This window comes from Festucalex cinctus, chromosome 18 (assembly GCF_051991245.1).
Source record: "Festucalex cinctus isolate MCC-2025b chromosome 18, RoL_Fcin_1.0, whole genome shotgun sequence".
Classification (NCBI taxonomy): Eukaryota; Metazoa; Chordata; class Actinopteri; order Syngnathiformes; family Syngnathidae; genus Festucalex; species Festucalex cinctus.
Window position 1 is genome coordinate 23158129 of NC_135428.1, and position 7500 is coordinate 23165628.

The window sequence follows — 7500 nt, forward strand, 5'->3', positions numbered from 1 at the left end:
CAAAGGGCGTGGCCGCTACAGTGCCGCAAAGTCTGAAGATTTTTCGTGACAATAAAAGCTGCATGAACTTGACCGAGATGATCCTATCTTCTCAAAATTTCACACATTTGATGAGAGTCCAGCCCTAAAGACATCTTCGAACTTATATTTCATCTTACTGATAGCGCCACCTAGTGGCAATTTTTTTTCTTACGAATTTTCTTGTAAATTTTTTCTCCAAACACGTTAACTGGACCAACCTCATATTTGCTCAGATGAGGGTTTCGGCCTTCATGATGTCACAACACGAAGTTTGTGAGTTTTCGCGAATCGCTGTGGGCGTGGCTAAGCACTGTTCGCCAAGAAAACAACGCCAGTTTTGAGGGTCTAAACATGCGCAGAAACTCATGAAACTTGGCACACACATCTGGCCTGGTAAAATGAACAATATTTTATTGTTGATTGTGCTATTTTTACAAAAATGACTCAATAGCGCCCCCTAGAATTTTTTAACGAAGCAGCCCCGATTGTACGTTTAAGCAAGATCTACAAAAATTTTTACGTGTATGAGGGAGCCAAAGACCTACAAAAAAAGTCTCTTGGACCCATATGCTAAAATGAACAGGAAGTGAGCTACGAATTTTTGAATGTCCCATTTTTTACGATTTTTGCACATTTTCAGAGGGCATACTTTTGCCCACTTCTCCTACACGTTTTATCCCACTGACTTATGACTTGACCTGGACGATGCCAAGACCTGAGCCAACAACAGACGGAAAAATCTTTACTTTTGGAAATACTATATGATGAGGGCGGGGCATCAAAATTTGTGTTTCGCACTGAAAAAGGATATGCTTAATAACTCCCCGATCCATGCTCCAAAAAATCCCAAACTTGACATGTATGTTTATCGTCAAGGCCTGAAGGTATCTCTATGACAACATGCAGTTATATATGCAGCGCCACCTAGCCCTTGAGGCATGAAAAAAAAATACCCCACTTACGGTATTTTGTACAAAAAATGTAAACTCATTCTAAGTGTGATAACTAAGTCATTTAGGAATATTCTTTTACCTTCCACCACTCAAAATATTCACTGGCATCAGACCTAACCAAACATACATATTTTTGTTATTTAGTTTTATGTATTTTTGATAGCCTCTATGGACATTAAAAGCAATATCGTGAATGAAGGCTATGCTTAATAACTCCCAGGTACATGCTCCAAAAAATCCCATATTTGAAATGTATATTTAGAGTCAAGGCCTGAAGGTATCTCTATGACAAAATACAGTTATAAATACAGCGCCACCTAGTCCTTGAGGCATAAAAAAAATGCCTCACTTACGGTATTTTTGCAAAAATTGTAAACTCATTGTAAGTGTGATAACTAAGTCATTTATGAATATTCTTTTACTTTCCACCACTCAATATGTTCACTGGTATCAGACCGATCCAAACATACGTATTTTTTATTTAGTTTTATTTTTATTTTTTATCGCCTCTATGGACAATAAAAGCAACATTGTGCAATGAGTACGAGCGATGATGTGTGTATATATACTTTTACGAAAAATACCAATCAGAGCAACTCATTGCCTAAAAATAAAAAAAAGACGCTGATTTTTGCAGATCTTAACAATCACCAAAACCCATTGAGCTTGACACACTCATCACACCTGGCAAAAAAAAAAAAAAAAAGTCCACATGTTTATCATGCCATTTTCAAAGAAATTCTGCTTCCAATGTGCCAATACCCCAATGTGCAAGTTCCCCAACGTGCAAGTACCCCAACGTGGCCCGGGCTGCGAGGGCCCTTTATAGCTGCTCGCAGCTCTAGTTAGGGCCCGAGCAGCGACCGCTGCGAGGTCCCTATTGTTTTTGTAAAAATTATTATTATTAGGGCCCGAGCAGCGACCGCTGCGAGGTCCCTATTGTTTTTGTAAAAATTATTATTATTATTATTATTATTATTATTATTCTTTATTCTCCGCAAACGATCGCGATTTTGGGTACCTAAACATTCACGAAAACTCACCGAACTTTGCACACTCCTCAGGCCCGGCGAAAAATTTGATATTATTAAGTCGTCATAACAATGCGACTCGATAGCGCCCCCTAGCGTAGAAAAATAAAAACCAAGCCCGGCACGTTTGAGCTAGAGCAACAAAAATTGGCAGGCACGTGTAGCACCCCGAGACGCACAAAAAAGTTTATTGGGACCATGTAGCTAAAATGTACGGGAAGTGAGCTATGAATTTTTTTATGTCCAATTTTGGCCTATTTTGGCACATTCACTGTGGTCATGCTTTTTCCCCCTTTGCAAACATTTTTCATCCAATTGACTTCAAACTTGGCATTTATCATCTCAAGACCTGAGAGAACAACTGGGCAAAACATCTTGCCTTTTTGAAATACTATATGACGGGGGCGGGGCATCAAATATTGCCTTTAAAATTTCATTTGTCCAGAAAGAGCAAATGCTTAATAACTCCCATGTTCAAGCTCCAAAAAATCTCAAACTTCTCAGGCAACGTAATAGTCACGGCCTGAAAACATCTATATGATAAAATTCAGTTATACATATTGCGCCACCTAGTGGTTACAATAAATGTCGTACTTTACGTTTTTTGCTACTGTGCTGAGCTTGTTGAAGGGATCCATTTGAAAATTGGTCAGAAAAGCCTTAAGATGTTGATCATGCTCCACACCGAATATTGTAACTTTTCGCCAAAGGGCGTGGCCGCTACGGTGACGCAAAGTCTGAAGATTTTTCGTGAAAATAAAAGCTGCATTAACTTGACCGAGATGATCCTATCTTCTCAAAATTTCACACATTTGATGAGAGTCCAGCCCTAAAGACATCTACTGACTTATATTTCATCTAACTGATAGCGCCACCTCGTGGCAATTTTTTTTCTTACGAATTTTCTTCTACATTTTTCTCCAAACACGTTAACTGGACCTACCTCATATTTGCTCAGATGAGGGTTTCGGCCTTCATGATGTCACAACACGAAGTTTGTGAGTTTTCGCGAATTGCTGTGGGTGTGGCTAAGCGCTGTTCGCCAAGAAAACAACGCCAGTTTTGAGGGTCTAAACATGCACAGAAACTCATGAAACTTGGCACACACATCTGGCCTGGTAAAATGAGCAATATTTTATTGTTGATTGTGCTATTTTTACAAAAATGACTCAATAGCGCCCCCTAGAAGTTTTTAACGAAGCAGCCCCGGTTGTACGTTTAAGCAAGAACGACAAATATTTTTAGGTGTATGAGGGAGCCCAAGACCTACAAAAAAGTCTCTTGGACCCATATGCTAAAATGAACAGGAAGTGAGCTACGAATTTTTGAATGTCCCATTTTTGACAATTTTTGCACATTCACAGGGGGCAGACTTTTGCCCACTTCTCCTACACGTTTCATCTGACTGAGTTAAGACTTGACCTGGACCATGTCAAGACCTGAGCCAACGACAGGGGGAAAAATCTTGACCTTTCGAAATACTATATGATGAAGGCGGGGCATCAAAATTTGTGTTTCGCACTGAAAAAGGATATGCTTAATAACTCCCCGGTACATGCTCCAAAAAATCCCAAACTTGACATGTATGTTTATCGTCAAGGCCTGAAGCTATCTCTATGACAACATTCAGTTATATATGCAGCGCCACCTAGCCCTTGAGGCATAAAAAAAAAATACCCCACATACGGTATTTTGTACAAAAAATGTAAACTCATTCTAAGTGTGATAAAAGTCATTTATGAATATTCTTTTAGTTTCCACCACTCAAAATGTTCACTGGCATCAGACTTATCCAAACATATATATATTTTTATTTATTTTTGATAGCCTCTGTGGACATTAAAAGCAATATCGTGAATGTAGGATATGCTTAATAACTCCACGGTACATGCTCCAAAAAAAATCCCACACTTGACTTATAATCACACTTGCTTATAATCAAGGCCTGAAGGTATCTCTATGACAACATTCAGTTATAAATACAGCGCAACCTAGCCCTTGAGGCATAATATATAAAAAAAAAAAAAAAACACATACGGTATTTTGTACAAAAAATGTAAACTCATTCTAAGTGTGATAACTAAGTCATTTATGAATATTCTTTTAGTTTCCACCACTCAAATTGTTCACTGGCTTCACACCGATCCAAACGTATGTACGTTTCCATTTTGTTTTATTCATTTTTGATTGCCCCTTTGGACAATAAAAGTAACATTGTGCAATGAGTACAACGAGCGATGATGTGTATATACACTTTTACAAAAAAATACCAATCAGGGCAACTCATTGCCTAAAAATAAATAAGGACGCTGATTTTTGCAGGTTTTAACAATCACCAAAACCCGTTGAGCTTGACACACACTGGCAAAAAAAATATTCTACATGTAAACGTTTATTATGCAATTTTCAAAGAAATTTTGCTTCCAATATGCCAGTACCTCAACGTGCCAGTACCCTAACGTGCAAGTACCCCAACTTTAACCATTCTTGGCGGCGCATGAGCATGCTGCGGCTTCAAGCTCTCCCCATTTGTGCGTGTTTTTCGTGTTTTTTTTATGTGTATTTTTGTAAGCTGTTCGACTGTACCGGACTTTAAAATCAACTATAACCAAGTGGACTTGCTAAACATCGGCTTCCAGCAGAAAATGACTGTTTGTGGCGACTTTCATCGCATGCATGATATTCCGGATGAGATAGTGAGACCAGCGGGGTCTCCGTGGATTGTTATCGGGTCTGGTAGGCGACGGAGGCGGTGCCGCGAGAGGAAGCAGAAGCGTGGCTGCAGAGCCGGCCTGCTAACTCGGCTCAGGAAACAGCCACTCAAACCATCGCTGCCAAGCATTTACCTCTCAAACGCCAGATCCATGGTGAACAAGACGGAGGATTTGGATTTACAGCTGGCTGGAAGTCGTCACGTTCAAGAATGCAGCACGTTAATCATTACAGAGACGTGGCTGCACTCACAAATACCCGACGCTGCGGTGCAGCTAGCCGGCCGCACGCTACACAGATCGGACAGGACCAGCGACTCCGGGAAAAGGAGAGGTGGTGGGCTTTGCATCTACGTGAATGAAGGTTGGTGTAATAACAGCACTGTACTGGACAAACATTGTTCCCCGGACCTGGAATTCATGTCGGTGAGATGCAGACCCTTCTTCTTACCAAGAGAGCTAGCTGTTATTATTTTCACTGCCGTCTACATACCACCGGATGCTAATGTAAAAACCTCTCTTTCTCTACTGCTTGACGCTATAAATAGTCATCTGTATGCCTACCCAAATGGCGCGCACATCATCGCAGGAGATTTTAATCAGGCAAATCTCAAAACTGTTTTACCAAAATTCTACCAACACGTGAAATGTCCAACAAGAAGTGATAAAACATTGGATCATGTGTACTCTAACATTAAGAGTGCATACAGAGCCATACCCCTCCCCCACCTGGGACAGTCTGATCACATCTCACTGTTCCTGGCCCCAGCATACACCCGTCTCAGCCGTCAAAGCAAGCCCAAAAGACAGACCATTACCACCTGGCCTGATGACGCCCTCCCCCGACTCCAGGACTGCTTTGAACAGACACAGTGGGAGACTTTCCACCACGAAGACCTGGCCACATTCACAGATACAGTACTGGCTTACATCAGGTACTGCATGGGCACGGTTACTGTGGAGAAGACCATCCAGGTATACCCAAACCAGAAGCCGTGGATGACGAGCCAGGTCCGCTCGCTTCTCCGGGCCCGGGATGCAGCCTTCAGATCGGACGACGGTGCACTCTACAGCACAGCTCGTGCCAACCTGAGGAGAGGCATCAAGACCGCCAAAGCAGCCTACAAGGAGAAGATAGAAGGGCAACTCAACAACCCCCGACAGATGTGGCAGAGCTTACAGTCCCTCACCAACTACAAGGGCTGTGCTGCGACTCCTGGGGACTCAGACGCGGCATTAGCAGAGGAGCTAAACAGTTTCTTTGCACGCTTTGAGTCCCAAACTCAGAACTCAGTCACACCACCACATTCTCCATTATAACTCCCACCAACTTCTGGCACCACCTCACTGATTGTAGTGGTGGAAGACGTGAGACGGGTGCTCCGTGCTGTCAACCCCAGGAAGGCCACAGGACCGGACGGTGTTCCGGGGAAAGTACTTAAGGCATGTGCTGACCAACTAGCACCAGTATTCACGGATATTTTTAACCTGTCACTGGAACAAGCCCACATTCCAGCCTGCCTAAAATCAGCCATCATCATCCCAGTCCCCAAGAAGTCACCCACAATAAATCTAACCGACTTCCGTCCAGTAGCACTCACCCCAGTCATCACAAAGTGTTTTGAAAAACTGGTACTGAGACATATCAAAGCTTGTCTCCCCTCCACTCTCGATCCATATCAGTTTGCATATCGGCCAAATAGATCCACTGAGGATGCAATAACAATCTCCCTCCACGCTGCACTGAGCCATCTCGAGAAAAGGGGAAGCTATGTCAGAATGCTTTTTATTGACTACAGCTCAGCCTTTAATACAATAATACCGGACATTCTTATCCCCAAGTTGGCTAACCTGGGGCTCCCGCCTTCCACTTGCTCTTGGATTAAGGACTTTCTGGTCGACCGACCCCAGCACGTCAAGCTGGGTCCCCATCTCTCATCCACCTGCACACTGAGAACTGGCTCACCTCAAGGCTGTATGCTGAGCCCACTACCTTTTTCACTTTACACACATGACTGTAGACCCACCCACCCTGAGAACATCGTTGTTAAATTTGCGGATGATACAACAGTGGTGGGGATGATTACAGAGGGAAATGAGGCGGCCTATAGGGATGAGGTCTTTAGGCTGAGTGAGTGGTGTGCCCTCAATAACTTAACAATGAATATTTCCAAAACAAAAGAACTCATTCTGGACTTCCGACGGAGTAAAACTGCCCCTGCCCCTCTGTACATCAACGGCGAAAGCGTGGAGCGTGTGGAGACCTTCAAATTCCTAGGAGTTCACATCTCTAAAGACCTCTCCTGGACAGCTAACACCACAGCACTCGTCAAAAGGGCACAGCAGAGACTGCACTTCCTGAGATTACTAAGGAAGGAGCAACTCAACACCAAACTGCTGGTGACCTTCTATAGATCAGCAATTGAGAGTCTGCTGACCTATGCTGTGTCAGTATGGCACTCAAGCTGTACAGAAGCGGACAGGAAGAGACTGCAGAGGGTCATCAATACAGCACAGAAGACCATCGGCTGCCCCCTTCCTCCACTGTCTACCATCTACAACTCCCGGTGCCTCGGCAGGGCAAGGAAAATCATCAAGGACCCTACACACCCCGGTTTCCACTTCTTCAGCCTTCTGCCCTCTGGTAGGCGCTACAGAGCAATATCAGCAAAAACAAACAGACTCAGAGACAGTTTCTTTCCAAAAGCTGTCATCATACTCAACTCCACTATGCACTGACAACTGACCTGGACTCATTTAGGGACGAGAATTGTACTTTTGCAC